This window comes from Hordeum vulgare, chromosome 5H (assembly GCF_904849725.1).
Source record: "Hordeum vulgare subsp. vulgare chromosome 5H, MorexV3_pseudomolecules_assembly, whole genome shotgun sequence".
Lineage (NCBI taxonomy): Eukaryota > Viridiplantae > Streptophyta > Magnoliopsida > Poales > Poaceae > Hordeum > Hordeum vulgare.
The window spans coordinates 573,002,142-573,016,751 of NC_058522.1; positions in this window are offsets into that span (position 1 = coordinate 573,002,142).

Below are 14,610 nucleotides of genomic sequence, written 5' to 3' on the forward strand. Positions count from 1 at the left end.
TGAAAGCGGTTCAAGTGTGTGACTCCCGGTAACTTTCCTGAGAAGCTGACCTTTAGAGCGGCTCAGGTAAGTAGTAGTATGATATACTTCTATTTTCAATACATTTATGATGCTAGATTATTATTTTGATTATATATATTCTATTCTCGTAAAGTGCGACCAGCAGCCACGGGGAACGCATCTATGCGGATACTATGTTTGCGAGACCATTCGCACGTTTACCTCTGAGTACAAGGATCACAGATTCGACGTAAGCAATGAACATTCACACCTCTATTTTTACCCGTCATTCTTTGTTATCATGATTGATATTCATATTCATCTCCTCTTCTTATATAGCACACGGCCATGACGACGAAGGTCCTACCAGAGCAACGCGCGATTGCTGTTGCAGAGGAGCTTGCGGGATTTCTGAGGACGGAAGCTATAGATGACAAAGGACGATTTAGTGTAGCTAGGGGCCATTACTGATGTTCGTCCATGTAATCGAATAGACGGGCTCTAGTCCCGATAATTCAGATCTCCATATAATTGTATATATATGCTCGCTTGTAAGATAAGTTGACCTTATATATATGCAAAATTATTTCTATTTAAATTATATGAAAACTAATTTCCGAACACCAAACGAGGCATCACGTTAATCTCCCGAACACCTAAACCCTAAAACCCTAAAACCCAAAAATAATTTCATTCAAAAAAAACCAAAAAATAAGCAAAATCTAAAACTCTTTAGTCCGGGCCCGTGTAACGAACCGGGACTAAAGGTCCTGCCCCTGGGGCGCTACGAGGCGCCCACGTGGAGCACCTTTAGTCTCGGCTTGTAACAGGGCCGGGACTAAAGGTTAGGCCTTTAGTCTCGCCCCTTTAGTCCCGGTTGATGAACCGGGACTAAAGCCCCTTACGGGCCGGGGCTAATGGCCCCGTCCCCACTAGTGCTGACTATACGTGAAAGGCATGCCATGTTTATTAGCTTGTGAACCTATATCGCATGGCTATAAATCACACAAAAAAAATTCATAGTGCAAGTTCGGCAACTATGTACTACTGTAGATCATGCTGTATAATCATTCTGGGGCTTCACAAATTATACTAACAGTTTTGTGTGAAACCTAGAAGTGTGCCTAGTTTCAACACAATACTCATATGCATGATCTTTCATTCACATTTGTTTTTCCAAATTTAGAAGTAATTCAGCTATGCACAAACGGATGGTTCGGCTCATTTGGACACACGTCCAAATTGACAATTTCCGCAATGGACAATTTCTCCTTCTTCTACAAGAGAGGATGCATTTATTTTGCTGCCATGCACAGTCATCAATTTGCTTGCAGCTGACAAGGACGTAACATCCTATACTAGGTAGCTACAGAAGCATCCCTCTACATCCTAGATACAGTAGGCTAGGATTCTTGCGTACACATCACGTTGTGAGTAGCTAGGCTCTCGTGCGTAAGTATTGCTCACACGTAGGTTTGTTAGCTCAGGGGCAATGATCCAAAGTGAATTAAACCAATGTGACATCTGCATGCCAGCAGGTTTTCTTTGTGGTCATGTATACAAAATTTACATAATGGAGTATCTACATGCTGAAGTTGTCATGCTTGCATTGATCCATGCACATATAATTACAAGAACTGCAGACACCGCTTCCTTGTTATTTCCTCGCAAAAGATAATGTGTTTCCTCATTATTTTTTGTTGTATCTATAGACGTTTAGTCATTCTGGCTGAAAGTTGCTAGCATTTTATAGGAAAATACCCTCCAAATCATCTAGCATGCAATATTGGGAAGCCGGTAGTTTAGGACACTAGGCGCCCTAACCTTATAGCGCATGTTGTACAAGCTAAAATTATTGTGTTATACTTATTTATTTTTCAGAAAATGACCGTCGTCTCCATAATTCTTTAAGGTATTTTCTTCGGTTATTTTCTGCTCAAAATTATTTCATGGCTCAGTTAACCTCCTAGACTATCGTCAGATCATATATCAAAACACTTTACCCCCCTCATTGCCTCTTTAACATTCTCCTGAATATCTACAAAAACTACAAAATCATATATGCATGTTGAGCCGTGACAAAAGAAGTAAAAAAATCACTTATATTTGATTGGTCACTTTTTTTTGCGAAAACGAAATTAGTCATATTATACATAAGAAAAAATATAGAGGCATGTACTCATCATGTCTTACAGTAGGATTGTGTACATCATGTTTAGAATTTTATACACATGTTTTTGTCCTTGAAGAAATCGATCAGGAGTAAATTGACTTGGGATATACAATTTAGGGGGATAATTGAGCATAGAAAAAGCTTAGGCGAAGTATTTGAAATCTCGTCGTTTCAAAAAAAAAGTTGGAGTTGATTTGTCTAACTTCAAACTTTAACCATAACTCAGTGCAAAATATCTTAGTAATATATGAGTCGGAGTTGATTTTTTTCCTATAAACATAGTCAAACTTTATGAAGTTTGACTTCAAACAAATCTATATGCGGAGTCAAAAGAAACAGAGGGAGTACTATATCAAACAAACTGCTAGCCAGAGCATAGAAGTGGAGGGGGGAGAAACTACAAATGTCCAACTAGAGATCCTGTCTCAGGGTGGTTATCTGAGTTTTGTTCCCACGCAAAAAAGAAAAAGGGGGATACAACTGACATAATAGTTCCAAATTGGAGTACATCGGCCAACTTTTATCACCCCTAGAAAGAATTGATATCAATTAAGTACCCAGTTTGGCCACAGCATATATAGACTCGTCATTGAACAAGTAGGTATGCAGACTGATGCATGCCTGTGTGCTACACAGCCAATGTGTGCATATGTGGTGATCAATGCAAGATTTGCCCACCCTAGTCAGTCACCACAGCATAGCTAGAGACTTCTAGGAGTCATGCAGATCTCCTGACTTTACTGCATCGAAGTTACAGCGTGCATGTTTTTCAGTCTGAAAAATGAAATGCTAACTTATGTACATAAAGCCTAGGGGAGCAGACAGGCAGTCCCAAATATTGGTCGTTGCCTGACATGCATGCATGCTTGAGCAGAGAAGTGTGAGCTGCAGCATGCATGCAGCCATGCAACACCTTAATTGGGCGGTACGAGGAGGGTGCCCAGGGTCCGATCAGGTTCACTTCATCTCGCATTCACTCTCTCCATGCATTTTATATCCAAATTATTAACTTTTTAGCGTGTCGTGCGGCCACAGTTCAGCTGTGTTTCATGCATGGTTCGCCAGCCGGAATGTCTTGTCTCCAGTCTCCGCCTCCATGACCTCAACTACCCAAATATGAACGGGACTCCATATTAGAGTACAAGTTTACATAACTAGCACCCGCCCATGAACGGGACTCCATGTACAACGGAACATGACCATCCGCCCATCTTGATTGTACATGGTCGAATATATATTGAGTGTCCATACTTGCCTAGGAACTGACATACTCCCTCCGTTTCTAAATATTTGTCTTTCTTGAGATATTACTACGCAGTATATACGTATGTTTACGGACATAATTTAAAGTGTAAGTTTATTTATTTTGCTCGGTATATAGTTCATAGCTGAATCTATAAAAAATATATATTTAAAAACGAAGGGAGTAGTAAAAAGCAACTTGCCTACTCCTGCATGTGCCCCCTTTCACATGACATACATCTCACTAGCTGCATTTCTTTTCTCTGCCCCACATTTTGTTTCCTTGTGAAAAAGTCTTTTATAAGAGACATCTTGGCAGACGCGCTGGACTATTGCATAGTCTTAACAAATTATACATTGGCCCAACCCACAAGATGCAAAACAGCGAATGCAAACACAAGAACCCTAAGAGATGAGAGAAACAGAATGATAGGTTGAGTGCGCCATCACGGTCCTCAAAATTTTCTTTTGAACCCCCTCGCCTAGAAATCCTGGTGGATTTTTTCCATGTGTCCGCCTAGTAAATAAATTCACACAAAGACCCTGAAAAACTTGGTTACAGGTTTTCCGTGGCTACATTTGGCACTACCTCAGTTTGTTTTTATCCTCACCGTGGCTCGGTGCTACCCCGCCTCCCCCACCACTACCATCACCACTTGCATCATTTCCCCCTATGCCCCCATCTTTCTTCTCATAGAACTATCTGGGCCGCAGAGGATGAAGCTCAGGTAGTGGTCCTTGTTGTGGAACGTTGTATGGGAAACAAAAAATTTCCTACGCACACGAAGACCTACAATGATGATGATCATCTACGAGAGGAAAATCAGATCTACATACCCTTGTAGATCGCTAAGCGGGAATCATTAAGTAACACGGTTGATGTAGTGGAACGTTTCGCGATTCAAATCGTCGTCGTCCCACGATTCGTCCCGATCTAGCGTCGAACGGACGGCACCTCCGCATTCAGCACACGTACAGCTCGATGATGATCTCGGCCTCCTTGATCCAGCAAGAGAGACGAAGAGGTAGTTGAATTCTCCGACAGCACGACGGCGTGGCGGTGATGATGGTGTAGCTACTCCGACAGGGCTTCGCCGTGCCTTACCGATCTAGCTACGAGGTGTCACGACGTAGTGGAGGGACAGAGGGCTGCACAAATGCTTGAGGTGCAAAAACCCTAAAACCCTCCACTATATATAGGAGGAACCAAGGGGTGGGTGGCTTGTCTCCTACTCCAAGAAGGAGCCTTCAGCCGAGGCAAGGAAGGAGGAGTCCTCCTCCAATTCGGTTTGGTGGAGGACTCCTTCCTATCTTGTCCACCTCCTTTTTTTCCTTCTTTATTATTGCCCTGGCCGAAATAGCCTTATTGGGCTGGCCTCACCTCCCCACTAAGGGTTGGTGCGCCACCCATGGGCCTATTTGGTTCTCTCCCGGGTGGGTGGCTCCTCCCGGTAAAACCCGGAACCCATTCGTCACTCCCGGTACTATATCGGTAATGCCCGAAATCTTTCCGGAAGTCTAATGCAACAATCCTATATATCAATCTTCGTTTCCGGATCATTCCGGAGACACTCGTGAAGTCCGGGATTTCATTCGGGACTCCGAAGAACATTCGGTTACCAACATCAATAATTCAACTATACCTAAAACGTCACTGATCCTTAAGTGTGCAGACCCTGCGGGTTCGAGAACTATGCAGACGTTGTTGGAAATATGCCCTAGAGGCAATAATAAATTAGTTATTACTATATTTCTTTGTTCATGATAATCGTTTATTATCCATGCTATAATTGTATTGATTGGAAACACAATACTTGTGTGGATACATAGACAAAACACTGTCCCTAGTAAGCCTCTAGTTGACTAGCTCGTTGCTCAAAGATGGTCAAGGTTTCCTGACCATAGGCAAGTGTTGTGACTTGATAACGGGATCACATCTTTAGGAGAATCATGTGATGGACTAGACCCAAACTAATAGACGTAGCATGTTGATCGTGTCATTTTGTTGCTACTGTTTTGTGCGTGTCAAGTATTTGTTCCTATGATCATGAGATCATATAACTCACAGACATCGGAGGAATGCTTTGTGTGTATCAAACGTCACAACGTAACTGGGTGACTATAAAGATGCTCTACAGGTATCTCCGAAGGTGTCCGTTGAGTTAGTATGGATCAAGACTGGGATTTGTCACTTCGTGTGACGGAGAGGTATCTCGGGGCCCACTCGGTAATACAACATCACACACAAGCCTTGCAAGCAATGTGACTTAGTGTAAGTTACGGGATCTTGTATTACGGAACGAGTAAAGAGACTTGCCGCTAACGAGATTGAAATAGGTATGCGGATAGCGATGATCAAATCTCGGGCAAGTAACATACCGAAGGACAAACGGAATGACATATGGGATTATATGAATCCTTGACATTGAGGTCCAACCGATAAGATATTCACAGAATATGTAGGATACAACATGGGCATCCAGGTCCCGCTATTGGATATTTACCGAGGAGTGCCTCGGATCATGTCTACATAGTTCTCGAACCCGCAGGGTCTGCACACTTAAGGTTCGGTGATGTTTCGGTATAGTTGAGTTATAGGTGTTGGTAACCGAAAGTTGTTAGGAGTCCCAGATGAGATCCAGGACATCACGAGGAGCTCCGGAATGGTCCGGAGGTAAACATTGATATATAGGAAGTCCTGTTTTGGTCACCAGAAAATTTTCGGGCTCATCGGTAGTGTATCGGGAGTGCCGGGAGGGGTGCCGGGGACCATCGGGAGGGGTGTCACGCCCCAAGAGGTCTCAGGGGCTATGGGAAGAGATAAACCAGCCCCTAGTGGGATGGAATAAGTTCCCACTAAGTCCCATAAGGTTTGAGAAGGAAAAAACACAAGGTGGAAAGAGTTTCCAAGTGGGAAGGTGGAATCCTACTCCAAGTAGGATTGGAGTAGGACTCCTCCACCTCCAATTTCGGCCAAACCTTGAGGGTTTGAGGCTGCCTCTTCCCTCCCCCTCCCTCCTATATATATTGAGGTATTAGGGCTGATTTGAGACAACTTTGCCACGTCAGCCCGACCACATACCTCCACGGTTTTTCCTCTAGATCGCGTTTCTGCGGAGCTCGGGCGGAGCCCTGCTGAGATTAGATCACCACCAACCTCCGGAGCACCGTCACGCTGCCAGAGAACTCATCTACCTCTCCGTCTCTCTTGCTAGATCAAGAAGGCCGAGATCATCGTCGAGTTGTACGTGTGCTGAACGCGGAGGTGCCGTCCGTTCGGCACTAGATCGGAGCGGATCGTGGGACGGATCGCGGGATGGTTCGTGGGACAGTTCGCGAGGCGGATCGAGGGACGTGAGGACGTTCCAGTACATCAACCGCGTTTATTAATGCTTCTGCTGTGCGATCTACAAGGGTACGTAGATCTGAAATCCCCCTCGTAGATGGACATCACCATGATAGGTCTTCGTGCGCGTAGGAAAATTTTATTTCCCACACGACATTCCCCAACAGTGGCATCATGAGCTAGGTTCATGCGTAGATGTCTTCTCGAGTAGAACACAAAAGTTTTTGTGGGCGGTGATGTGCGATTTTCTGCCCTCCTTAGTCTTTTCTTGATTCCGCGGTATTGTTGGATCGAAGCGGCTCGGGCCGACATTACTCGTACGCTTACGAGAGACTGGTTTCATCGCTACGAGCAACCCCGTTGCTCAAAGATGACTGGCGAGTGTCGGTTTCTCCAACTTTAGTTGAATCGGATTTCACCGAGGATGTCCTTGGAGAGAGGTTAAATAGCAATTCATACATCTATGTTGTGGTGTTTGCGTAAGTAAGATGCGATCCTACTAGATACCCATGGCAACCACGTAAAACATGCAACAACAATTAGACGACTTCTAACTTGTTTTTGCAGGGTATGCTTGTGATGTGATATTGCCAATGACGTGATGTGATATATTGGATGTATGAGATGATCATGTTGTAATAGTTAATATTGACTTGCACGTCGATGGTACGGCAACCGGCAGGAGCCATAGGCTTGTCTTTAAACTAACGTTTGTGCTTGCAGATGTGTTTACTATATTGCTAGGACGTAGCTTTAGTAGTAATAGCATGAGTAGCACGACAACCCCGATGGCGACACATTGATGGAGATCATGATGATGGAGATCATGGTGTGACGCCGGTGACAAGAACGTCGTGCCGGTGCTTTGGTGATGGAGATCAAGAAGCACAAGATGATGGCCATATCATGTCACTTATGAATTGCATGTGATGTTAATCCTTTATGCACCTTACTTTTCTTAGAACGACGGTACCATTATGAGGTGACCTCTCACTAAAATTTCAAGACGAAATTGTGTTCTCCCCGACTGTGCACCGTTGCTACAGTTCGTCGTTTCGAGACACCACGTGATGATCGGGTGTGATAGACTCAACGTTCACATACAACGGGTGCAAAACAGTTGCACACGCGGAACACTCGGGTTAACCTTGACGAGCCTAGCATGTGCAGACATGGCCTCGGAACACAAGAGACCGAAAGGTCGAACATGAATCGTATAGTTGATATGATTAGCATAGAGATGCTTACCACTGAAACTATTCTCGACTCACGTGATGATCGGACTTGAGATAGCGGATTTGGATCATGTACCACTCAAATGACTAGAGAGATGTACTTTTTGAGTGGGAGTTCTTAAGTAATATGATTAATTGAACTAATTATCATGAACATAGTCTAATGGTCTTTGAGAATTACGATGTAGCTTGCGCTATAGCTCTACAGTTTTTATATATTCCTAGAGAAAATTTAGTTGAAAGTTGATAGTAGCAACTTTGCGGACTAAGTATGTAAAACTGAGGATTGTCCTCGTTGCTGCGCAGAAGGCTTATGTCCTTAATGCACCACTCGGTGTGCTGCACCTCGAGCGTCGTGTGTGGATGTTGTGAACATCCGACATACACGTTTCTGATGACTACGCGATAGTTCAGTGCAAAATACTTAATGGCTTAGAAGCAAGGCGCCGAAGACGTTTTGAAACGTCACGGAACACAAGAGATGTTCTAAAGAGATGAAGTTTTGATTTCATGCTCGTGCCCTTGTTAAGAGGTATGAGACCTCCGACAAGATTCTTTGTCCACGAAGTAAAGGAGAAAAGCTCAATCGTTGAGCGTGTGCTCAGATTGTCTGAGTACGACAATCGCTTGAATCAAGTGGGAGTTAATCTTCCAGATGAGATAGTGATGGTTTCCAAAGTCACTGCCACCAAGCTGTGAGAGCTAAATAATGAACTATAACATATCAAGGATAGATACAATGATCCTTGAGCGATTCGCGATGTTTGAAACTGCGAAAGTAGAAATCAAGAAGGAGCATCAATAGTTGATGGTTGGTAAAACCACTAAGTTTCAAGAAAGGCAAGGGCTAGAAGGGATACTTCGTGAAATGGCAAAACAGCTGCTGCACTAATGAAGAGACCCAAGATTAAACCCAAACCCGAGACTAAGTGCTTCTGTTATGAGGGGAACGGTCACTGAGGCGGAGCTACCCTAGATGCTTGGTAGATAAGAAGGCTGGCAAAGTCGACAAAAGTGTATTTGATATACATGATGTTGATGTGTACTTTACTAGTACTCCTAGTAGCGCGAGGGTATTGGATACCGGTTCGGTTGCTAAGTGATTAGTAACACGAAATGAAAGCTACGGAATAAACGGAGACTAGCTAAACGCAAGGTGACGATACGTGTTGGAAGTGTTTCCAAGGTTGATATGATCAAACATCGCACGCTCCCTCTACCATCGGGATTGGTGTTAAACCTAAATAATTGTTATTTGGTGCTTGCGTTAAGCATGAACATGATTGGATCGTGTTTATTGCAATACGATTATTCATTTAAAGAGAATAATGGTTACTCTATTTGCTTGAATAATCACCTTCAAAGGTTTATGGAATATCGATCGTAGTGTTACACATGTTCATAATATTGGTGCCAAAAGATACAAAGTAATAATGATAGTACCACTTACTTGTGGCTCTGCCACTTGAGTCATGTTGGTGTAGAATACATGAAGAAGCTCCATGCTGATGGATCTTATACTCACTTGATTTTGAATCACTTGAGACATGCAAATCATACCACATGGACAAGGCCTAGTTTTCATTGTGATGAAACAAGAAAGTAACTTGTTGGAAGTAATACATTTATGATGTGTTCAGTCCAGTAAGTGCTTAGGCATGCGGTGGATATCATTATGCTCTTACTTCAATGACGATTTGAGTAGATACAGAAGTACTCACTTAATGAATCACAAGTCTGAAATATTGAATAGTTCAATTCTGTTTCACAGTGAAGTTCGTCGTAACAAGAGGATAAACTGTCTACGATGTGATCGTAGAGATGAATATCTGAGTTGCGAGTTTTGGTACACAGTTAAGACAATGTGGAAGTTGTTTCGCAATTCATGCCACGAAGAACACCATAGTGTGATGGTGTGTCCGAACGTCATAGCCGGGACCTATTTGATATGGTGCATACTATGATGTCTCTTATGGAGTTACCACTATCATTTATGGGTTATGCATTAGAGACAACCGCATTCACTTTAAATAAAGCACCGCGTAATTTCGTTGAGATGACACAGTATAGATTGAGGTTTAGAGAAATCTAAGCTGTCATTTCTTGAAAGTTTGGGGCTGCGACACTTATGTGAAAAAGTTTCAGTCTGATAAGCTCGAATCCAAAGCGGATAAATGCATCTTCATAGGATATCCAAAACAGCTGGGTGCATCTCCTATCTCAGATCCGGAAGCAAAGTGTTTGTTTCTAGAAACGGGTCCTTTCTCGAGGAAAAGTTGCTCTCGAAAGAATTGAGTGGGAGGGTGATAGAACTTGATGAGGTTATTGAACCATCACTTCAACTAGTGTGTAGCAGGGCACAGGAAGTTGTTCCTGTGGCGCCTACACCAATTGAAGTGGAAGCTAATGATAATGATCATTGAGCATCAGATCAAGTTACTACAGACCTCGTAGGTCGACAAGGTCGCGTACTACTACAGAGTGGTACGGTAACCCTGTCTTGGAGGTCATGTTGTTAAACAACAATGAACCTACGAGTTATGGAGAAGCAATGGTGGGCCCGGATTCCGACAAATGGCTGGAGGCCATGAAATCCGAGAGAGAATCCATATGTGAGAACAAAGTATAGACTTTGGAAGAACTTGATGGTCATAGGACTATTAATTAAAGATGGATCTTTATAAGGAAGACATACGATGATGGTGAATCGTCACTATTAAGAAAAGCTCGACTTGTCGCAAAGATGTTTCCGACAAGATCAAATAGTTGACTATGATGAGACTTTCTCACTCGTAGCGATGCTAAAAGTCTGTTGGAATTATGTTAGTAGTTGCTGCATTATTTGTGAAATATTGCACATAGGAAGACAAAACATTGTTTCCTCGACGGTTTCCTTGAGGAAAGATTGTATATGATACAACCAGAAGGTTTTGTCGATCCTAAGGATACTAGCAAGTATGCAAGCTCCAGTGATCCTTCAATGGACTGGTGCAAGCATCTCGGAGTTGGAATATACGCTTTGATGAGATGATCAAAGCTTTTGGGTTTATACAAGGTTTGTGAGAAACTTGTATTTCCAAAGAAGTGAGTGGGAGCACTATAGAATTTCTGGTAAGTATATGTTGTTGACATATTGTGGATCAGAAGTAATGTAGAATTTCTGTAAAGCTTAAAAGGTTGTTTGAAAGGAGTTTTTCAAAGGAATACCTGGATTGCGCTACTTGAACGTTGAGTATCAAGATCTATGGAGATAGATCGAAACGCTTAATAGAAGTTTCAACAAGATGCATGCCTTGACAAGTTTTTGAAGGAGTTCGAAATAGATCAGCAAAGAAGGAGTTCTTGGCTGTGTTCTAAGGTGTGAATTTGAGTAAGACTCAAAACCCGACCCCGGCAGAATAAAGAGAATAGGAAAAGGTCGTCTTCTATACCTTAGCCGTAGACTCTAAAATATGCCATGCTGAGTACCGCACCTGATGTGTGCCTTGCTACAAGTCTGTTAAGAGGTACACAGAGTGATCCAGGATTGAATCACTGATCAGCGGTCATAGTTATCCTTAGTAACTAATAGACTAAGGAATTTTTCTCGATTATGGAGGTGGTTAAAGAGTTCGTCGTAAAGGGTTACGTCGATGCAAGCTTTGACACTAATCCGGATAACTATGAGTAGTGAAACAGATTCGTATAGTAGAGTAGATATTTGGAATATTTCCGAATAGCACATAGTAGCAACATCTATAAGATGACATAAAGATTTGTAAAGCTCACACGGATCTGACAGTTTCAGAACCGTCGACTAAAACCTCTCTCACAAGCAAGACGTGATCAAACCCAGAACTGTAAGGGTGTTGGATTCGTTAGAATCACATAGTGATGTGGACTAGATTATTGACTCTAGTGCAAGTGGGAGACTGTTGGAAATATGCCCTAGAGGCAACAATAAATTAGTTATTATTATATTTCTTTGTTCATGATAATTGTTTATTATCCATGCAATAATTGTATTGATTGGAAACACAATACTTGTGTGGATACATAGACAAAACACTGTCCCTAGTAAGCCTCTAGTTGACTAGCTCGTTGATCAAATATGGTTAAGGTTTCCTGACCATAGGCAAGTGTTGTCACTTGATAACGGGGTCACATCATTAGGAGAATCATGTGATGGACTAGACCCAAACTAATAGACGTAGCATGTTGATCGTGTCATTTTGTTGCTACTGTTTTCTGCGTGTCAAGTATTTGTTCCTATGACCATGAGATCCTATAACTCACTGACACCGGAGGAATGCTTTGTATGTATCAAACGTCACAACGTAACTGGGTGACTATAAAGATGCTCTACAGGTATCTCCGAAGGTGTCCGTTGAGTTAGGATGGATCAAGACTGGGATTTGTCACTCCGTGTGACGGAGAGGTATCTCAGGGCCCACTCGGTAATAGAACATCACACACAAGCCTTGCAAGCAATGTGACTTAGTGTTAGTTACGGGATCTTGTATTACAGAATGAGTAAAGAGACTTGCCGATAACGAGATTGAAATAGGTATGCGGATACCAACGATCAAATCTCGGGCAAGTAACATACCGAAGGACAAAGCGAATGACATACGGGATTATATGAATCCTTGACATTGAGGTTCAACCGATAAGATATTCGGAGAATATGTAGGATCCAATATGGGCATCCAGGTCCCGCTATTGGATATTGACCGAGGAGTGCCTCGGGTCATGTCTACATAGTTCTCGAACCCGCAGGGTCTGCACACTTAAGGTTCGGTGATGTTTCCGTATAGTTGAGTTATAGGTGTTGGTAACCGAAAGTTGTTCGGAGTCCCGATGAGATCCAGGACGTCACGAGGAGCTCCGGAATGGTACGGAGGTAAAGATTGATATGTAGGAAGTCTTGTTTTGGTCACCGGAAAAGTTTTGGGCTCATCGGTAGTGTACCAGGAGTCCCGGGAGGGGTGCCGGGGACCATGGGGAGGGGTGTCACGCTCCAAAGGGTCTCATGGGCTATGGGAAGAGATAAACCAGCCCCTAGTGGGCTGGAATAAGTTCCCACTGAGGCCCATAAGGTTTGAGAAGGAAAAAACACAAGGTGGAAAGAGTTTCCAAGTGGGAAGGTGGAATTCTACTCCAAGTAGGATTGGAGTAGGACTCCTCCACCTCCAATTTCGGCCAAACCTTGAGGGTTTGAGGCTGCCTCTTCCCTCCCCCTCCCTCCTATATATACTGAGGTATTAGGGCTGATTTGAGACAACTTTGCCACGGCAGCCCGACCATATACCTCCACGGTTTTTCCTCTAGATCGCGTTTCTGCGGAGCTCGGGCGGAGCCGTGCTGAGATTAGATCACCACCAACCTCCGGAGCGCCGTCACGCTGCCGGAGAACTCATCTACCTCTTCGTCTCTCTTCCTGGATCAAGAAGGATGAGATCATCGTCAAGCTATACGTCTGTTGAACGCGGAGGTGCCGTCTGTTCGGCACTAGATCGGAGCGGATCGTGGGACGGATCGCGGGACGGTTTGTGGGACGGTTCGCGGGGCGGATCGTAGGACGTGACGACGTTCCACTACATCAACCGCGTTTATTAATGCTTCTGTTGTGCGATCTACAAGGGTACGTAGATCTGAAATCCCCCTCGTAGATGGACATCACCATGATAGGTCTTCATGCGCGTAGGAAAATTTTGTTTCCCATGCGACGTTCCCCAACAGACATGACCAATAGCGGGACTTGGACGTCCATATTGGAGCCTACATATTCTACGAAGATCTTATCGATTGAACCTGTATGTCAAGGATTCACATAATGCCGTATATCATTCCCTTTGTCCTTCGGTATGTTACTTGCCCGAGATTCGATCATCGTTTTTGACATATCTATTTCAATCTCGTTACAGGCAAGTCTCTTTACTCATTCCGTAATACAAGATCCCGTAGATAACTCTTTAATCACATTGCTTGCAAGGCTTGTTTGTGATGTTGTATTACCGAGTGGGCCCCGAGATACCTCTCTGTCATACGGAGTGACAAATCCCAGTCTTGATCCATGCTAACTCAACGGACACCTTCTGAGACACCTGTAGAGCACCTTTATAGTCACCCAGTAACGTTGCAACGTTTGATACACACAAGGCATTCCTCCGGTGTCAGTGAGTTACATGATCTCATGGTCATAGAAATGTATACTTGACATGCAGAAAACAAGAGCAACAAAATGACACGATCATATGCTACGATTATAGTTTGGGTCTTGTCCATCACATCATTCCCCTAATGATGTGATCACGTTATCAAGTGACAACACTTGTCTATGGCTAGGAAACCAAAACCATCCTTGATCAACAAGCTAGTCAACTAGAGGCTCACTAGGAACATTGTTTTGTCTATATATCCACACATGCATTTATGTTCCCATTCAATACAATTATAACATGGATAATAAACGATTATCTTGAAACGGGAAATATAATAATAACTATTTTATTATTGCCTCTAGGGCATATTTCCAACAGTCTCCCACTTGCACTAGAGTCAATAATCTAGCTTCACATCTCTATGTCATTTACAGTGTAATGAATCTAACACCCATATAGTTCTGGTGTTGA